The sequence below is a fragment of the Aegilops tauschii genome, chromosome 2, assembly GCF_002575655.3.
Source record: "Aegilops tauschii subsp. strangulata cultivar AL8/78 chromosome 2, Aet v6.0, whole genome shotgun sequence".
Taxonomy (NCBI): Eukaryota; Viridiplantae; Streptophyta; class Magnoliopsida; order Poales; family Poaceae; genus Aegilops; species Aegilops tauschii.
In genome coordinates this window covers 65,725,258-65,746,683 of record NC_053036.3, presented here as the reverse complement: position 1 = coordinate 65,746,683, position 21,426 = coordinate 65,725,258, and the positions used below count along the sequence as shown (strand labels likewise).

The following is a 21,426-nucleotide window of genomic DNA, read 5'->3' as shown; positions in this document are numbered from 1 at the left end:
TGTTATTCTGTGTCTCCTGTACGTGCATTTGCGTGTGTCAGGCGTCATGCTGGTTGTGACTCTACGTGCCTCTGGTGCCAGACGCCCGTCCGTGAGTGGACGCGTATGTATTGTTTGGGAGAAGCGTGTTTTTTTGTTTGGCTTATATTCACTGCCATTTGTTTGTGTTTGTATTGTTGTGTTTTACACATTCGCACAAGAGAGGCACGTCTGGTAACGTACGAGGCAACATTTTCAGTTTCTTGTCTCTATGTGGTGGTGTCACACGGCAGTTTCTCTTCAGACTACACAACCGTGCCTCTGCCACCACTCTTTTGTGCGTCCAGGTGGTTTGTACCCGTGCCTCGAGACCACCAATTCCAAAGCCGTACTTGTGTGCCAAAAGCCGCAATTCCATGCCTGTATACGCTTCAGTTCCGTGCATCCGTACCTGCATTCGCTTGTCTCAGGAGACACGCTGGCTGTGACTCTACATGCCTGTTGTGCCAGACGCCCGTACGTGAGGGGATGCGGTGGCTGTGACTCGTCGTGCCTGTTCTTCTACATGCTCGTGCCTCTGGACACTGTAAAACTGTGGCTCTTTCACTTCTCCTGTTGATTCGCTGTTTGTATTTGATGTATGTTCACGTGATACATATCACGAGTCTATGTGTCTGCGGTGTCACATGGCTGTCCCTCTTGAGATTTTGGTACTGTGCCTCTCGGACAGAGTGTTCTTACCGATGCCTCTGCCACCTCTCTTTTTTGCATCCAGAGGATTTGTATGTAGAGGATTTGTATCTGTGCCTCGAGAATGCCAATTCGAAAACCGTGCTTGTGCGTCGGAGAAGCTTCAATTCCATGTCTGTACGCAGAGGGTGTGTAGCCGTGGCTCGAGAACGTTAATTGCAAGGCCGTACTCGTGCCTTGCCAAGCCGAAGGACGTGCCTGTAGAGGCTACGTTTCCGTGCCTTCGTTGCCTGCAGTCACGTGTTTCCGGCGAGTTGCTGCCTGTATCTCTACGTGCCTGTGGTGATACCCGTGCCTATGGAATAGACACGTATGTGCGTTGTGTGCCTGCATACCCGTGCCTGATAGACACGTATGTGCATCTTGTGCCTGCATACCCGGGCCTCACGTGAAACCAGCCTTGACTATCGAGGGACAGATGTTGTGAATCTAGGTACATGAGGCACGAATGAGTTTTGGCCTTCAGATCTAAGGTGCACGGCTGGCTGTTTGTTTGCTTCATTGGATTCTTCCGTCGGTGGTCTTTGTTCAAAGGAGGAATTGATGACTGATGTGCCGGCTGTTCGATGTGACTATTCAGTGTGTCAGTTACCGTAAAATAAAGTTAGAGGCTCCTCGATTTCTCCACGGCATCAAATATTTGTGCACAGCCGTGACTTTACGAAGTGCATGGTTTTATGAGCTTCGGAAGCACAACCGTCTATTCGCTGTTCCTAGTTCACACGTTAATGCGCATTGTAACTCAAACGTCCCTCGCCAAGGTTAAATACTGGCCGTGTTCGTGAGGTCTTCACGTCGTATTGTAGCCACAGAAAATCAGTCAGTTCCCACCCTCCTCGCCACTCCACAACCTTGTCGGAGGGTCTCAGGAATCTCCATTGGCACCTTGCTGCTCGTTGCCATGGACGAATTTTTGAACACCACCGAGTACCATCCTATAGTTGCCGATGGTAACACGAAGCTCGACGTGTGGACACCAACGAGCCTGGCAAGGTGGAGGAGATCATTGGCTTGTACGAGGACTGGTTGCGCGAGGAGAAGCACAAGTTTTTTGGTCTCGGCATGGAGTTCACGCGAAAGGATTGTTACGGGCGTAGAAAAGTCGCCGTCATGCAACTGGCTATGCGGAATCGCGTTTTGCTCTATCACTTCTGCAGGGCCAGGACGGAGTGCCCTGCTCTGAAGGATTTCCTTGAGAATAGAGGTATAACTTTCTCTAGTGTGGGTGTCAGGAATATTAGAGATGCTCTTTTTAAGATTTCATCAGAATTCCAGAAGGGTACCACATCGACATCCAAGAGAAGTTTATGATCAAAGGCGGCGAAGAAAGAGACTCCATGGAGGACTTAGCAGGAGCCATCATTGACGAATCTTATTCGAAGCTGGAGTCATCTTTTCCAGAACTTCTTCGTCACTACTGGGATTGGAAGCCACTTACTTTTGATCACCTGAAATATGGAGCTACTATAAGTGAAGATTTCATTTTCGTTAGTTTCTGCCTTTGTTGCTAGAACAGTACTTGTTTTTTTTGTATATTCATGTTTTCATTTGCTTTTCCTTTAGGAAGGGTATGTGAGCTATGGGCTATATCGCCGGTTTCTGTCGATGAGGGACATCCTGCATCGTCGCTGTCTTCCTGATCTCAGATGGCGAGGACGTTTCTGAGGAGTAGTCCAGGTGGAAGTGCTGGCAAGATGGATTGTGTGATGAATTGGTTATTTGATAGTTATTGTATGGGGTAATATTACATAGACTAATGAATTTGTAATTTTGGTTGTTTTATTTTGAACCGGATGGAGTTGACTAGTTTGGAAATTTAAGTTTATTTTCGTTCCATCATGTTTTTCTTGATTGGGTGCCTTCAAGAATATTTTCCTCTATGATTTGTTGCTACGAGTTGGTATAAGATGATATGTATTAAGGGGAGCACTCAGATGTGCACTTTCGTGATTCTAGGCAGCGCACAGTCGTTTGTTCAGGGAGGCATTGTTTTTGTTTTAGGTAAGGCATGCTCTGGTCTTATTAGTTTGCTAGCTTCTTCACTGACAGGTAGGGGCTTTACTTTTGCTTTGTGTTTGTATTGTGTTTGGCACGGTTGTTTTTATATTGAATATATGGTTGTGGTTGTGTGTTTGAAATGTTTTTATGCAGAGCTTGAGTGTGTTTAAGATTATTCAGATTTTCTCACTTTGCTGTCTGTTTCAATATATGTTGTCTGTGTCAGTATATGTTGTCTGTTTTAGGCACGGTAATCCAGTGTGATACTTGTTGTGGGAGTATTGTGTTATCGACGGTTGCGTTTCTGTGTTTCTATTATTGTGGTGGTACTTTGATTTTGAAAGGCATGGCCGTGAAGGCATTGGATGCATTGTTGTATGTTTGGTAGAGGCGTTATCCTTCCTTTGGGTATTAAATTCGGAGAGGCACTGCGTTATGTTAGTATGAGTCACTGTCATGGTTGTATGTTCTGTAATATTTCTAGTTAGTCTGCTAGTGAAGTCACGTCTGTCTAGTTAGTGGAGGCATGTGCTATGTTATGTTGAGTCAGAGTTCTGTCTGTTGTTCGCAAATGCTTTCTCTTACACGTTCGCTCGGAGAGGGACGTCTACGATGTTAATCAAAGGCATGGTAGTGCCTTTCTTCCGAAACGTTTGCTTTCACTTATTTGCTGAGAGAGACTCGTCGTTGAAACTTGTGAGGTCACGGACCTTTTACAGTTGAAGTCACGGTCGTTCTTCTGTTCTGGTATTTTTTCAGTTTAGTCGTCTATCACAGAGGATGGTTCTTCTTTTGTTAACTTGAGCCATGGTCGTGCTTCCATGACTCATTTGGCTTGGAGAGGGACCGGTGTTAAGCTGTCGAGAGGGGACGGTCCTGTGTTAACTGGTGGCGCACTTTTGTGTGTCAGCTTAGTTGTCCATGGTAAGACAGGCACGTTCTACGTGGATAAGAGGCACGATAGTGCCTCTGTGACCCGGATTACTCGAGGTGAGTCATTTAGCTCCTTCGTCAGATGCTTACGAATTGATAGTGTTTTTCCTCTGTGTTTCAATTGTTTCTTTTATTATGTCTTATTGAAGTGAGTGGTGTTCTAGTGCAAGGAAGTGATGTCTTGGATATCATGTTTAGAACTTTTGGAAAAAATATGATTCTTATTTGTAAATGTTTGCTGTTCAGGAATTTAAGACTTGACCATTTGAACGCACAACTGTGTTTAACGGGATCCATAGCAGATATCTTGGATGGACACAAAAATAGGTGAAACATTGTTGTGATTACATATGAGTCGACATGGCTGGTTGAAACAATGTTCGGATGACTCCAGCTAAATTAAGGCACATTTAAGCAGTAGTCATCTTCTTCCAACTCTTCTTCTTTCACGACGGATATTGTGCTTGTTGAGGATGATGCTCAGTGCCTCAAATACATGGCCTGTGTTGTGGTTGGATGTTATCATTTTGTAAGTTAGTTGTTCTCTCATCGGTTTCACATGGATCTGCAAACACATAACCGTGCAAATTAATAAAATTTATTGTAAAACTTAATGTTCAGCTGGCTTGGATGAACGTATGTTGATGTGTTGTCCATGAGAGTGAACTTACATTATTGATAAAAAATGAATTATTATTCAAATTAATGAGCGGCATCAAATGCATGGTGTAAATAGCACTGTCATCCCTGAAAATTGAGAGCATTAATGTCTGTGATTAGAAGGTGAATAGTAGGTATGGGATGTGTAGTGGAACAAAAAGATGCATGGTTTAAATGAGGTAGAGCTACAGTTAAAAGAAACTTACTCTCTGTCTGAGTTACATACACTCTGCACAGGTTTGACATGAAAGGAGGCCATGGTGTGAGGATAGTTGTTGTAAGCAGAATGGTAAGCTCTCTTGAAGTTTTCGATGACAATGTCCGAGTGTTCCTTTATACCGTCGCAATTGATATAAGGACACAGAATTTCGAAGCGACGCATTGCAAGATTCACGATGATGAGGTAGATAAAATGTGGATCCTTTCTCACAGGTATTAAGACCTAAAACAATTAACAGGGAATAATATCATTGTAACAAGAAAAACTTGTAGAATCAAAGACGGACACTGGGCAGATAGAGTGAGTAGGGTGAACTCACGATGTTACATTTGTTGGGCAGCCTGTACCCAATAGTTTTTCCACAATGTGTTCCTTGAGTAGTTCTGTGCTTGCTCCTAGAACTTTAAATTTATCCTGCAGAAAATTGAAGCTGTGTCACTGAGTGTGGTAGTAGTAGTAAATGTGGTTTGTTATTATTATTTATGAGAAGCAAGAACTTACAGAAGCGTCCATGTACATTATATGCTTGTGCACAAATGCTGGCGTTGCGTAGAATTGTTCTTTCATCAGCAACACTGAGTAAGCATCGACCACGAATGAGTTGATATATCCGTATACCTTCATTGACAAACCTAAAGTTCGATGATCGGCCCAACGTCGATCGACGGAGAATATCCTCTTGCTGTGAAAAAAAAACAAATGAATTTTAAATCGTAAGATTTTCTTTTTTAACATAAGAGGAAATGATTAGTATTCAATTTCAACAGTCGAAGAATCGAGCGGAAACACTTGAATATGATAGCTTCAGGCAGAATATATTGCATTAGTAAATGAAGGGACCAAAACTTTACTGTAACAGGAACAACGAATTCATTACCTATCATTTTGCTTGATACCTGGCGTATTGTCGATGATTGTTTCATACACTTCTTTCTCCTCGTTTGTGGAATCTCTTATTTCCAAAAGTTGGCAGTGATCTTGATGGTCATTCCCTTGGTCAGCGAATCGAGTCTGTTCTAGCTCAGAATGATGTTGATGAGGCTGGAGGACATGACCACCGGAGTTCAATTGACCATTACTAATTTGCAGACGACCCTCATTATAATTGTTGTTTCTTTTGAACATTAGGCGTTGTGGTTGGTGCTGCATGCGCAGTTCTAATGTTTTGACAGTTGGATCACCGGTTGAGCTTGAAGGAATTTCTGTTGGAAAATGCTGGAGAGGATGGCCGGAATACTGCATGCTGTTGAACTGTTGTTGCAAGGCACTGTAACTTTGCCCATTAGACCTGCCTCTGTGTGGTTGCTGATTGTTCTGCTCTTGAGGTTGGCGTTGTCGGCACCGTGTAGTGCTGTTATTCTGAGCATCATTGTGTTGGGGGTAGTGGGCATCACGGACAGTGGTTTGTTGCTGGTACTGCTTGTGACTTTGGTTGTTCATCGCATATGGTGAGCGTTGGCTTTTGTTTGAACCGCCTTTATTCTGAGGACCAGGATGTCGGTAGAAGTGGTTTTTGATACTAGGAGCTGGTTGGTTGTAGTGTTGGGACAAGGGAGTTGCTGGTAAACTTTGGGACAAGACAGTTTGAGTTAAACCTGTAGAGTATGACGTATCAAAGGCCTGTGTGAGGTGGCTACCGCCTGACATTGATCCTGATCTGCTGGGTATAGGTGGCTCTGGATAGTTAGAAAGGGAAGATCTAGCTGACGAGCTTGAATTCTTGGCCAAGTGTGAGACAGTAGCAGGTTGGCATTGTTGTGATGCTACTTGGTTATGAAAGGGTTGTTTCTTTTTTTGTTCAATGACTCTGTGAAGTTGTTCATAGATAGATGGGTCAGACCATATTTGATCATCATCAATGAATCCACAATTAAGGAGGCCTCTGTGGTTGTCAGCTTGTAGAGACTGGTTGTTTGCAGTTTCTGTTGAATTATGTGGAGGCTCCAGTATCCTAACTCTTTTCATAGGAGGCGCTGTACTCTTGTTACCTGGATCTTCTGACTGCTTTAAGGACCTCTTGTGAGCTGCCATTTGTGGTTTCGGTTCTGGCGGATGTGCGCTTGTGGTAATAGGGACGCTGTCTGTGGGATCAATTGGTGGTTGCTTCATACACTGTTCATGTTCTTCTGCAATGTTATTGTCTTCTGCATTGACAGATGGTGCAGCAACCAGTGGAGCATCACTAGTGGATGGAATTGCTTTTCCCGTGTCCAGTACTGAGCCAGAACCGCTGGCAGAATCACTGGGGACTTCTACTGTAGGAGCAAGGGAGGAAGTAACTCTTGTGCATTCTGTTTCAGCAATGTTCTTCTCGTCACTCAAAGTTGAAACAAGATGGACCTTATCTTCCCGCAGCGAAGAAGAATGTTGTCCAGTGACATTGTTTGATTTTTGTGCAGGCTGGGATACAGTGAGGCTCTTTGTGTTGGTTGAAGAGTTGTTGTGAGCGCTGTTAGAAGCGCTGGACCGTGCAGTAGTTGGTGACGTTTTCCCAACGTGATAAACAGGTGCTCCAAGTGTATCTGTTGAGATTGGATCAGTCAGTAATTGTTTGTCAACCGCAGAGTGCGAGGCTGATGTTTCTGTTGTAGTAGGTTTTGCTGTTTCCCCCAAGAGTTTTTCAAGTGGGCTTGTCAGAGAGTTGTGGTCTGCAGATCCTCCAGCAGAATTTTGGGTTTCAATCGGTACAGAACACTCAAATGAATTTTCACCTGTCATTATAATTGCCCCGCTCTCCAACATCTCGGATGTTGACACGAAGGGCTCATGGACCGGCAAGCCATCAAGGCAGTTGTGCAGATGGTTATGCACTTTGTCCAGATGAATCTTGGCTTGTTCATCAATGTCCTCTTTGTTGTGGTCGATCCTATTCACTTCCAGTAGCAACTTAATCTGGGTTGATGATTTTAGGCGTGAAGATAGACGAATTTGGGACTGCTCTTTGTCGTACGGATTCTGGGATTCTGGGTCAGGGGTATCACAGCAACCCTTTAAATTTTCCAGGGAGTATGATGTGGCATGAAGGACACTGGTTGAGCCACTGCTGGAAGAACTTTGACTGCTTGTCGTGCTAGAACTTGGAAGCGTAGAATATGTTGAAGGGAGTGATGAAAAAGTTTCTTTTTCATTTGAGTTGTCCTGTTGCAAGTTACAATAAACGCCCTGGTCTCTGGTCTTGGTTTCTTTTGCACTAAGATCCCTACCAAGTGAAAGGAGCTTCTCCAATTTCTGCTCGAGAACTGGTTGAAACCGCGAGAAAAGTTCTGTGTACATTTCATTGATAACTTTGGAAATTTTCATCTTGGCCTGGAATTGAAAGAAAAACCATCAGATATTATTAACACCGAGAATGAAAAGAAGTTATTAATACCGAAAATGAAAAATATCTTGTGAACTACTGTACGTTGTGTCAATAATTGCAGAAAGGGCATGGAATAATGTGCGCAGAAGGACACATGGTGTGCTGCGGGAAGCACGGCTAACAAAGTCCATGAATCATGGTGAACACATTCCTTGAAAGAGCACAATCGACGTACCTTACGAAGCATGGTTGATCTACCGTCATAGGGAAGCAGTGCTATATTTAACACAAAGGCACAGCTAACGTACTATAGGAAGCACTTCTATATTTAACACAAAGGCACAGTTAACGTACTATAGGAAGCACTTGTAGTTTTAACACAAAAAGGACAGATGACGTACGATAGGGAGCACTTCTATATTTAACACAAAGGCACAGTTAACGTTCTATAGGAAGTACCTGTAGTTCTAACACAAAAGCACAGGTAACGTACTATAGGGAGCACTTCTATATTTAACGCAAAGGCACAACTAACGTATTATAGGAAGCACTTCTAGTTTTAACACAAAAGCACAGCTAACGTACTATAGGAAGCACTGTTAGTTTTAACGCAAAGGCACGAGTAACGTATTATATGAAAGCACTTCTAGTTTTAACACAAAAGCACAGCTAACGTACTATAGGAAGCACTGTTAGTTTTAACGCAAAGGCACGACTAACGTACTATAGGAAGCACTTCTAGTTTTAACACCAAAGCACAGCTAACGTACTATAGGAGGCACTTGTATATCTAACACAAATGCACAGTTAATGTACTATAGGAAGCACTTTTATATGTAACACAAAAGCACGGCTAACGTATTATAGGAAGCAGTTCTGGTTTTAACACAAAAGCACAGATAACGTCCTATAGGAAGCACTTCTGGTTTTAACACAAAGGCATAGATAACGTCCTATAGGAAGCACTTTTATATTTAACACAAAAGCACAGTTAACGTACTATAGGAAGCACTTCTATATTTAACACAAAAGTACGGCTAACGTCCTATAGGAAGCACTTCTGGTTTTAACATAAAGGCACAGCTAAGGTAATATAGGAAGCACTTTTATATTTAACACAAAAGCACAACTAACGTACTATAGGAAGCACTTCTAGTTTAAAGACAAAAGCACAGCTAACGTACTATAGGAAGCACTTCTGGTTTTAACACAAAAGCAGAGCTAACGTCCTATAGGAAGCACTTCTGGTTTTAACACAAAAGCACAACTAACGTACTATAGGAAACTGTCTGGATGAACACAGTAGGACATGTATCTGTTTCGTAAAAACTTAGGGAACATCATTTCAAACATAAAATCAGGTGCAGAGGCTGGAAATCACTTACGGAACAAAAATTTTCTTGAGGCACAAATTCTTCTATGTAGGCTTCTAGTCTGGGACTCATTTGGAAAAATGGCGCCTGAAAGCCAGGCGGTGGTTGGAAAGGCGTGCGCCTAATGTCTTTCAGCTACCATGTGGAAGGAAAGAATTACAGTCAAGTGAAATTAATACATGGCAGCTAAGTCATTATGTTGAGTCGAAAAGTTCGCCAAAGGAAAATGATGAAAAGTTGACTCACCATGTGTTTCCCAAAAATTCCGTCCTCTGTTGACAGGCTGTCTATGTTAGCATAATTCTTAAGGGCCTCTGTGTCCCACATGACAAGTCTTGCAGGAGTGTCAGGTTCTAGGTCCACAATCTTCGCATCCAGGTACTCAAAATATGTTATCTGCAAGTGGGGAAGAGGTAAAAATTAATCATGTTCTTGTAGCTGCTTGTGGGTATAAAGAAGTGTACAAGTTAGTGAACGAACCACTGGAATCAGGAGGCAGCCACACAGGGCGCCTGCGAATCCTTTGTCCTTGAAGGTCTGGAGTGATGCCACCAGTTTCTATGTGACAGCATTGGACCAATCATATGATGATATGTTACTTGCTGGTGCTTCTAGAGCGGCTAAATAGTCGGGGCTAACGCAATCATATGTCGTTGGGCATAGAAATACCGCTGTTGCAAACATCACGAAAACCCGTTGAAATACTTCTCCTGTCAGCTCTGGGGTTATGAGATCAGTTAACTCTCTAATGTTTGGAGCGTGCCCAGCACACCGAGTTTCAGACTTAACCTGACATCTGAAAGATTCTGTGCATTTTCTAGGGATAATCTGCCCGCCCAGTGGAATTCCTAAGATCCGGTGCATAGTGTACGAGTTGATAAGGAATCTATATCCACTAGGCAGTATGAAACACCTGGAAGGGCAATCAAAATAGCGGAGAAGCCAGCGAACGAAACACCTTGGAAGCTCGCGACAGCACAGATCTAGAAGGTATCCAAAACCAATATCTCTGACAAGCTGTTTTTGTGGTTCTGTTAGCTTTTCACAGACAGAAATGAATTTCTGGAAGCTAAGTTGTGTGCTGAACTCTTCTTCGTATTCACCCATTGCAGCAGCTCTGTGGACAAAGATAAGAAATGACCTTTAGCAAATGTATTGTTGAACCACATGCTTTTCTGGCAGAAGCTTACATATAAACGCCGAGTCAGCAAAACAGAGATAAATATTTAAGCTGTGATTAAAAATGCAGCTATAATGAGAGGCAGTGATTTCCAAAGAAATTTCAACGACACACGCGAGATGCATGATAAAAAACACCTACTTCGAGGCAGCAAGCTGCTTTTTTGTCCTGTACTCCTCAACAAGCTTTTTGTGCGCTGCACATTTTAACTCGATCATTAGTCTCTCTGTCTCTAGTTGGTCATGAACCATGAAATCTTGGGTGACAATCTCCGTGCCATCGACAGACTGAGACTGAGTCTCCGACAGCTATGGGGTGGAGTCCATCTCATCGAACTCTACATAAGAGGTCATGAGACGTCATCGTTACTAGGTCAGCTATGTGAGACAGTTGTTAGCAGTCCATGTGAGACCATCATCAACAGGTTGGTTAGCTAAGACGGGTTCTAACTCTGAGTTAGTAACTGCTTTGCAAAACCGGACGTAAATCCTTTGGATCTCTACTATAGATTGCAGATCTATACAAATAATTTGTCCTGTCTCTAGTTGGTTAGCTAAGACGAGTGCTTAAGTTTTGCATGGCTGGAGATATAACTCAAGTTAGCAAAACCACGGTGCAAGCATGCAGTTGGCATGATTAAAGTGAGGTTAGCTGAGTCCTAATTTTAAATCCATAACCTCTCTGCTGTTAAGACGGTGCAACAGTTTGAGCACGGACCAGCTGAAGATAATTGGATCCGGAACCGATATTCAAATCGCGCCCCACGTGTTGTGTTGCGCACATGCGGTGTGTACGCAGCCCGCGGAATTGCTAGCACCGGTAATTTTTTTGTTCAAACATTGAATCGGTGGCATAATCATGGTGAGGATGCAATGGATTACCTGAACAGGAGATCCACGGCGAGTGAGATGAAGGATACCGATAATTTTTCAGTGACGAGCGAACTCTGCGGAGGGATCAGGATTGGCTTTCCTTTGGAGAGCTCTCCTGTCGCCACCGATGCTAGATGGAGAGAGATCTGGGACTCATCTGCGGACGACTCCACAAGTTAGTCAAATACTTGGAGGAACTATTTGAGAGCCCACATGTCAGTATGAGTTTGAAGTCCACCTACCACATTTTCTCACCTCAGATGGAGGTACTCCTCGTTGGACTCATATAAGGCCGACCCCACAAGTTAGTGAGAAACTTAGAGGAATTAGTAACTGAGAGCCCACTTGTTAGTGTCGTCGACGGTCAGGTGAAGTCGACCTACCACATCTCGTCATGCCCAAGAAACATGCCCATCTCTCATGCGTCGCAAAACTCACCCCACCTATCAGGTTAGTCTTCTCCTGCACGCAAAAAAACAAAGTAGCCTCTCTCTTTCTTTCTCTCTCTCTCTCTCTCTCTTTCTCTTTTCTCTCTCTCCGAGATTCAAAATCATTGAAGGGGATCGCTGAGAAACTGCAGGGAAGCAGATCCCCCCACAATTTCTGAACAATCAGCGCATAAGATTCGGCAATCAAAGGTTAGTAAAAAATTTATCAACGCACCTTTTGCGTGGCGATTCCTGATACACGAGATTCAATTCGTTGATGAATTTGTTGTGGTCGGGATTCATAGAATAAAACTGTTTAGTTTTACACTGTAGCTTTGATATGAGTTTGTTTTTTGTTTTGTATCCTCTCGTCCTTGTAATACGAGGTTGTTACTTTTGTTAGGTTTCATGGTTATCTTTGTGTTAAGTGTTGCACAAGCAAATTAGCATCAGAGGATCTCACTTTGGTTGAGGTTGTAGTTTAATTAAAAATTAATATATGTATATATTTATATATGTTAATTGTATAGAACTAAAAATATATTTCTGTTGATATCGACTTTGAAAAGTTTCAACACTGATACTGCAGGTTTATAACCATTATATTTATCACGTCTCTTTTTCGGGGCAGATGTTCAGGAGTGCGTCATCTGGTCAGGACAACAGGGACGGTCGGTCTTTGAATGACATCGGCAAGGGTTATGGGAGGCAGGTAATAGTAAGGCAGTTGAATATTAATGTTTGGTCTTTTATTTCTGGGACGTTTGCTGTCAAGGTGTAACCACTGAGAACACCAAATAGTACATCATTAACAACAACAAAAATGATTTATATATCCTGGATGAATGCTGTAATATCTGTTTATCCTGTGCATCTACTCTGCAGTTGAGTATCAAGAGGTGGAAGATTTTTTTTTACTACAAAACGAGAAGAAGATCAAGGATGCAGATGCTGTCAAACACGCACATGCCATGCAGGCTGGAATAATTGGAGTCAAGAGTGAGATACAAGTTCTTGGCAAATGTCCCAACTAGGAGCATGGTGTGCAACATACACCTGCCAAGAGGAGCATTCTAAGCAGCAGAGACTCCACTAAGCAGATTGTGCAGGTAACGACGAAAACTTCAAACGCTGGTTTTAACGTTCGTGGAAGTTTTAGTCGCACGTGCCTCTAATTATTTTTTGGTTTGAAGATACAGATGCCCACAAAGGCGCAGAGCGGGCGTTGTGACGGCCCAACATTTGTAGGCGGTCATAATGAAGAGGTACATGGTAACAGAATTTCCTTTGATGCAAGCAGAAGGATCATTGGCAACAAAAGCATTGGTGTTGAAGGATTCGGTACGGTTTGCACAAGCAAGAAGAGCCCAACGACAAAATCAAACATAGGAGCAATAAGCTCTACCATACAGCAGCATCACAAAGCAATACAGGTGACATCATATACGAACGTGCAACAACATTTAAAGCAAATGTATATTTTTTTGTGAGCAATTTTTTCTTTGTTTTCGTCTGGTATATTTAAATTGCAGTATCTTTTACACGCAGGTGTATGAGGAAGGAATTAAGTATCGCAGTAGTCCATGGATCGATGAAAACATAAGGCAAGGTCCTTTGAAAGGATCACCTGTGGCGTTCAACATGAGGGGTCCTTCTAAAGGATCTCCGATGGCATTCAAAATCGTCAGCAAAATCACCAATGCACGGAGGTTGTCGCCAAGATTTGCTGGACAAGAGAGGCATGGGAAAACAAAGGTGACGTCGGAACTATGCTTTTTCAATTCAACACACAAACAGTTTTATGGGAGAACAGGGTAAAGTGCAAAACAGGAGGACGACTGTCCGTCTTGTACGGCTGTATGTGCAGTTGTTCTGTTATATAGGATGTTGTTGTGCCTCTCCGGTTGTATGGTGTAAACAGAAGCACACCCGTTCCTCTTTGTGCAGATGTGTGTGTAGCATGGTCACATTCGTGCTGCTGGGTGTAATGTGAACAGTGCCTCTGGTGTACCGCTTATACTCGGTGAAGAGGCACAGGTCTGGTTTTGGTATACCAGATGAGCCCTGATGAGTCATATAAATCTTTTGTTTAGAAATTAAAAAAATGCATAAGCTGCTCTGGACATCTAATTCTGTTTCTTGCCATGTGTTGAGGATTTGGCGGAGGGGATAACAGATGAGGGAAAGAAATATCATAGTTCTCCATCCATTTCGAAGGAAACGCAATGTTCACAGCAGCAAGTACCATACAGCGCCAGCACAGATTGCATGGTAGAAGCAGCACAGTCTCTTGGTTGCACGAGTGCCGGAGAAACAGGGAGCAGCATTGCACAATGCAACATTGGAGAGGCAGACTCATTTATGTATTTGACCATGCCATGCAGAAATGACGCTGCTGCGTGTGACAAACAACAGAGCAGCAGTAGCTCCGCCGTAAGTGGACCTGTGGCTGGCGTTGAGACTGATGTCATCAGAAGTGAATGCGATAAGACGAACGAAGACACGGTAGATAGAATCATCATGGCGCCGCCAACCATTGTAGAGAAAGAAATGGACGTCATGTTTAAAGAAGGCATATACCCAACGATTCAGGAGGTCACCGAAGCGCTCGAACGAGAGGGTGGTATGGTATTCGGATCATTGGACGAGTGCTTTTTGTTTTTCTGCAGATATGCTAGAAAGGTTGGCTTTGCTACCAAGTGATCAACGAGCAGAAGATCGACATATGATCAGCAGCTTGACAAGCAGGTGTTTCAGTGCACCAAGGAAGGGCATAGTAAAATAACTGAGAGACATGTTAAGGAGAGAAGGAGCAACTGCTTGATCCGGACAAGCTGCCCAGTCCAAATAACAGCCAAGAGGGATACAGATAGGAGGAAGTGGTATTTGAAGAACGTGTGTCTAGAGCACAACCACCAGCTTCACCCATCTGATTGGATGCTGAAGTTCATGAGATGCTATATGAAGATGACACATCAGGAGAAATTCTTTATACAAGTGCTGCAGAAGGCGAGGTTAGAACCAAGGAAGGTTATGCAGATTTTTACTGCCATGGGGAAACCGAGGCGAGAAGTTATGTTTGACACGATTGACATAAGCAACATTGCATGCCGGGACAGGGCTGGAGAGCGCGGCGCTGATATCGCAGACACCATGAAACTGTTTGCTGATATGCAAAGGCGGAGGCCGGGATTCCACCAGGTGGAAGAGACAGAGAACAATGTAGTGCGCAGCCTGTTCTGGACAAACTCCTTGTGTAAGATGAATAATGATCTATATGGAGATTTCGTGTCTTTTGACACGACATTCTCTACAAATATATATGGCTTGCCATTTGCACCAATTATAGGTGTCGACAACCACGGGTCGACCGTCCTGTTTGGAGTAGGCCTTTTGAAGGATGAGAAAATAGGGTCATTCAAGTGGCTCCTAAGCACGTTTGTCGAGGTAATGGGAGGTAAAGAGCCGAAATACATAATAACAGACCAGGACCAGGCGATGAAGACTGCAATAAAGGAAGCTCTTCCGAGGACGAGGCACAGGTTCTGCTGGTGGCATATTAGGAAGAACCTGAAGGAAAATAATGCAGCAGTGTTTGCGCAACACCCAGGGATGTCTGATGATATATTTCGAATCGTCAAAAACTCACTAGATCAAGACGAGTTTGAGCGTGCCTGGAAAGCAGCAATTTCTCTGCACAAGGCGGAAGGCAACAAACACCTGAACACGCTATGGGAACTCCAAAAGTTTTGGCTGCCGGCCTACTTCAAGGACTGTTTCTATCCTTTCTCGTCAACAACCACTCGCAATGAGAGCACGAATTCGATGTGGAAGAATTACGTCGACCACAAGGACACTATAAAAAGGTTTGTTAATGCGTATCACACGATTCAGCAAAATTGCCTCGCCACGCTTGACAAGAAAAGACACCGAACAGAAGAGAAGGCGCCATCACTAGAGACGGGTTTTTCGATTGAAAGACAAGCAAGTCAAGTATACACGAATGAAATTTTCAGGAAATTCCAGCTGGAGCTACGGAACCGGACTTACTTCAAGTGCTCTGACCTGGCAAAGGGGAGGCAATATTTTTTTAAAAAGATTACTGAGCCTGGAGAAAAAGTGTGGAAACCATATCTGGGCGAGGAATTTGACAGGTCTGAGTTCAGGGTAGATGTGGATGAGCAAAAAGAAATATACAGTTGCAGCTTCAAGAAAATGAGTAGGGATGGCATTCAGTGCTGCCATGTGCTTAAGGTGATGGACCAAACATGCATGATCGATCAACTTCCAAAATCCTTTGTCATCCCCAGATGGACCAGGAATCTATCAGAGAGTCTGAAAGTTCTGTCTACAAGTCAAGGTGATAGCATGACTGCACAATACTATGAAACTATGAGATTCGGCCTCGCTTACGCTGAGTTTGTTGGATATCTGTTCAAATGCTTGCAGAAAAGAGAAGGCATACCATGTGCTGCGTGAGTGTACGGTCGATATGAAAAGAAAAGTCATGGCGGCACTTGCTGAGGAACCAGACACATGCATTCTTGCCGAAACTCTCAAGAACCCTCCCATGAGTGGCTCAAAGGGTACGAAAAAAGGAGATCGAATCAAAGCCGGTTCTGAGAAGAAAGGAAAAGGCAACAAAGCCGCATCCAAGTGCGGCCGTTGTAGAGTAAAGGGTCACAGGAAAACAAACTGCCCGGATAACCCAGAAGTCCAGGAGAGGATGAGGATTGAAGAGGAAAAGAGGAAATCGCAGCAGGAGAAGAAGGGAAGGTCAGTGAAATGGCCGACAACACCGACAACACCATCGAGGACATCAAGCGGCTCAGGACAATGCACTCCAAGCCCAGGAGGAAGACGTCAGACGCCAGCAACTCCAACGACCTCACTGACAGTAGGGAGCATTTACCAAAGTCTTGCATCTACGCCAGAATCAAATATCGCACAAGCCAAGCACACAGAATGCATGCAGGGAATCCCGGGACAAGGCACGGAATCTACGCAGTCCATTTTCATAAAGGAAAGGTCTGAGTGGAGACTTTTTGGTACTGGAGAACAGTACGAATAGAAAAATTAAAAGGTAATAATGCAGCTTAAACAGGACGTAAGCAAAAAACAGTGATGACCGCAATCTTTCGCTTTGTTTTTATGTATGAATATTACAGGTAAATAGGTTGAATAGCTACGCAAAAGGGTGGGGTTGCACAAGGGTCGAGAAGGAAGAATGGATCGCTGAACATTCAAAAACAAGGCCGCACATGGGGCGATGAAATAGCAAGCAATTGGTGGGGAGGGAGGGCAGTTGTTGATTGTTTATTTTCTTGTGCTGTGGTTATAAGAATGTCTTGTAAGTTAATTTGCTGCATTTATAGAAACAAAACAAATTTAAATAAGAACGCCTTTTGCTTCTTTATGTATTTTTTACTCGGCGGACAAAAATATCAGAGGCACAGGTTTCCTTGTTATTTTCCGCAGCCGCGTCGGTTTCTGAACGTGGATGTTGTAAGCATACAAGCATGCTTCTCTGCTGCGTGACAGAGAGATAAAGATAACCTAAGGGCACACGCAGCCACGGCCATGCAACCGGTGAGTGTTCAACCGTGACTCTCACGGTTGCATGGTCACGCCCGCCGTTATGGAGCGAAAACGTTTTTAAGCACAAAATCTGGGTCGTGCTTCTGGGGCTGCATAACCATGGCTTTCGTGGTAACTGTGCCTCTCCTGTTCTAACGCATGTTCTTCTGTTATGAATGCATGACTGTAAGTAATTCAAATAACCGTGCTTGCGATGCGTGTCCAACCGTGCCTCATGTGCCTTCACGCTGTGCTTCTGTCATGCAAAGATTTCAAACTAAATGGGTCACGGTTGTGTTTGTTTTTCTGTTTCACAAATGGATATAGTGTCTGGCAGTAGGTTCACGGCGTTTGCTGTGAGAGAATCACGTCTTTACATGCTACTAAAGCACGTGGAATTACGGCTATGCCTGTGTGTGGCATGTAGAATAGTGCTTTACAATGTCGAAGGCAGGACCGTGTGTCTCGTTCTTGAAAAGCCGTGGTTTGCCATCAGTTCATTCACTTGGTTTTGTCCGCATTTTAGCAGAATCATCTGCAAAGCAGAGGCACGGCCTTGAATCTTCTGCCATCACTTCATTCACTTGGTTTTGGCCGCGTTTTAGCAGAATCATCTGCAAAGCAGAGGCACGGCCTTGAATCTTCAAGTGACTTCATTGTCAACGTGCCCGTGGAAAATTTTGCCGCTTGCAGAGGGAAGATGGATGTAGAATCGTGCTTCCGGCGTGGAAAAGATTCACAAAGATAGGCACGCTTTGTGAATGTGTGCGGTAAATAATTAAATCACAGAGGGGCACGCACGTGCCTGGTCTGCAAGTACAACAGTGCATCTCGTACCATCAAAGCCGTGACTCTATTTGACGTTTCAAGCAGCCACCTAGCATTGACTTGTTACTACTTTTGAGTTTTCAGTGACCCAGTCGATCTGTCATGATCAGGACTTCTAAGTACTATGTGTGTTCTACTATAAGTTTGAGTCTAATGTTGTATGCCTGTTGCTAAGTTCCATTATTAGTTAATACCATTGATTGTTTACTATTACCAACTTAGTTTATCTCTTGTAGTCCACTTTTGATGCATCTCTCTATATGCGTGCGCATGTATAATCTGATTAATTTCTGATGATGTTAATCAATGTGCCTCCTCGTGCCTCTTGTACCTGTAAGACTGTGCGTTTTTATCACTGCACGACACTTCCTCTGTGTATGTCCGTGACCCTGTGGTGAACGTTTGGGTGGAAACATGCTGCACAGCCTAGAACATAGCGTCCTGTAGAACCACGACAGTGCTGTTTCTGCAAATCGAGACGTGCTTGTGCTTTGTTTAAAACTGTGCCCGTGCTTCACTGTGAAACAATGAAATACAGATAGCCACGAACGTCCACGCATTTTATATCGAAATAATATACGTAACATCAAGAAAGATGTGTGACACAACTCAATACGGAACCGTGTCCGTAGGGAGTTCACGTCCGTGCTTTTATATTCAAGGAAATAAGATTTTAAAAACAGCGTCCCTCACATAGGCCATTGGGTGCCTTTGTGGGCTTAACGCCCGTGCGTGTCCGTCTGATAGAGTCACAGGCTACCACCGACCATGCTTTTGAGCGCTTCATGCCCGTGCCTGTGACCCAAAACACTTAAACAAAGAAAGGTAGGAATGTCCACGCCTTCATGTGTGCACAAGACATGACTCTAGTTGGTACAAAGAACCTTGGCTGCACAGACTTCACACCCATGCTTTTAAAAACAACGCCTCTCGAATTGGCCATTACGTTAATGTTCACATTTGTACCCATAAACTTGACCCAGGAAACCAAAACACATTTTTTATTAAAGTTACTGACTACAAGGTGACGCAAGACAAAATAAGAAACTTTTTAGTCCACTCCTTAATTGCTTCAGATACAACGATCAGGGTCGCTGGGCGCGAAGTTCCTTGACCTCTTTTATCATAACGTATGTCTCCAGCGTGAGCTTGCCGTACTCAAGTTTGAGCTTCGCCTTCGTCTTCTCATCCAGAAGATCATACAACCTCGTCGATATCTCCACGATCTTCAAGAGGTGAGCTTCCGTAGCCTCCCACCAGTTTTTCACCTGGACAAAAGAGAAGGTGTGAGATTGATGGCAGGACGCACTTCATCAACTTAGGATGAAGTTCACCACAATGATCCACGTTCCACAACAAATGCGGGTAGCCGAAAGAAAGAAAAAATGAATGAAATGGAAGCAGAGTGAACTTACAGATGAGGAAGCCTGGCCAGCGGAGATTTCCTCCTGCCTCAGGACACGGCTCTCTGGAGTAGTGTCATCCTGCACAGCCATGGCGGAGAGTGTCAGGGTAGAGAACAGCAAGAGGAGTGGATAGCCTGGAGGCGGATAAAAGGATGAAGGGGGTGTGGCTAGGGTTTCGAGATTCCGTCTGGCTTATTCACGTTTCACAACTAAATCAAGTAGCCGAAGGAAAGAAAAAAGGAAAGAAGCGGAAGCAGAGTCAACTTACAGATGAGGAACCCTCGCTAGCCTTGATCCCCTCCAGTGTCTGGGAACGGGGTTCCGCAGTAGTGTCCTCCTGCGCAGCCATGGTAGCGAGGGTCAGGATGGAGATCAGCAAGAGGAATGGATGGCCTGACGGCGGGCAGAGGGGGGAAGAGTGTGTGGCTAGGGTTTCGAGACCCCGTCCGGCTTAAGTAGCCGGAGCTGGCCTCGGGCTATGAGCCAGAGCGGCGACACCGGAGGAGACGCCTGTCGGATCCTTGGGTTTCCGGAGCGGTGCCACATGGCGTTCGCACCCGAATACGAGGAGACACCCGTTGAAACGTTGGGTTTCCGCAATTAATGCACGAACGTGACTCCACATAAAACAAAAGCATGCCTCTCTGAGCAACTTTACCGTGCCACTCCTGGTTATAGATCAACGGATGCATTTGGAGCACAAAGAGACACGAAGGTGACCTCTGACTTGAAACACTGACACACTTGACGGTTCATGCATTTGAGTTAAAATCTTACAACGAAAACAATTGTAACACAGAGTAAACGCCCGTGCCTCTATGCTGTATCCACGTGCTTATGCCCGTACAAGGAAATACACTTTTAAAAACAGGGTCTCTCGTATAGGCCATTCCGTGCCTCACAGAGTAAATGCCCGTGGCTGTGCGTAAGACAAAGGTTAGCGTGACTCTATGTAATACCACCGACCATGCCTTTACGCGCTTCATGCCCGTGCCTGTGATAATTTTGATCCCACGTAAAACGCAAGCATGCCTCTCTGGGCCTCCATACCGTGCCTCTCCTGAGTCAACGGAATCATCTGGAACACAAAGAGACACGAACGTAGACACGAATTGTTCTACATGCCTGTGTGGCATGTAGAACAGTGCGTCCCAATGCCAAAGGCAGGACCCTGTGTCTGGTACGTGACAATGCCAAGCCGTACCGTGTGTTTGGTATGTGACAAGCCGTGACAGGAGCATTTCAGCAGAATCATTTGCAAAGCAGAGGCACGGCCTTGAATCTTCTATTGACTTAAATGTGAATGTGTCCGTGGAAAATTTTGTTGCTCGTAGAGGCAAGATGACTGTAGAACCATGCTTCCGGCGTCAAACGGATTCTTCTATTGAATGTGTGCCGTAAATAATTAAAACACGGACAGGCACGCCCGTGCCTGGTCTGCGTGTGCAACAGTGCATCTCGTACCTTGAAAGCCGTGGTTCTATTTAATGTTTCAAGCAGTCACCTACCATTGACTTGCTAGGAGTAGTACTTAACCCGGGCCCCCCTATCAGAAAGAAAAATAGAAGAAGTAATTAATCTGGACCCCTCCGCTCCCCGTCGTGGGTATTTAAGCCGTCTCGTGGATTAACAGGTTGTAATCCATTTCTCTAGATCCACCTCAGTGAGCACTGGTCGTGGGCGGCGCCACCCCAGCAACGGAGGTGGAAATGGAAAGCGCTGCTCGTAGCATCAAGAGGTCGAGAGTGGCGCCACCAGCGATGCCGCTTTCTGGTGGTGTGCTGGTCGTCGGAGGGGATGGAAGCGGTGACCGTGCTCCCTCCCGATCCGATGAGGAAGAAGAGGGATGTCGTGCGGACCGCATCAGCGATCTCGCCGACGGCGTCCTAGGTGAGATCATCTCTCGTCTTCCCATCAAGGA

The 21,426-nt window shown here is 44.5% G+C and overlaps 1 pseudogene; it reads left to right on the top strand.

Moving 5' to 3' along the window:
- Positions 1–12,050: 12,050 nt before the first annotated feature.
- LOC141040745 (uncharacterized) lies at positions 12,051–16,765 on the top strand (annotated as a pseudogene).
- Positions 16,766–21,426: the final 4,661 nt, after the last annotated feature.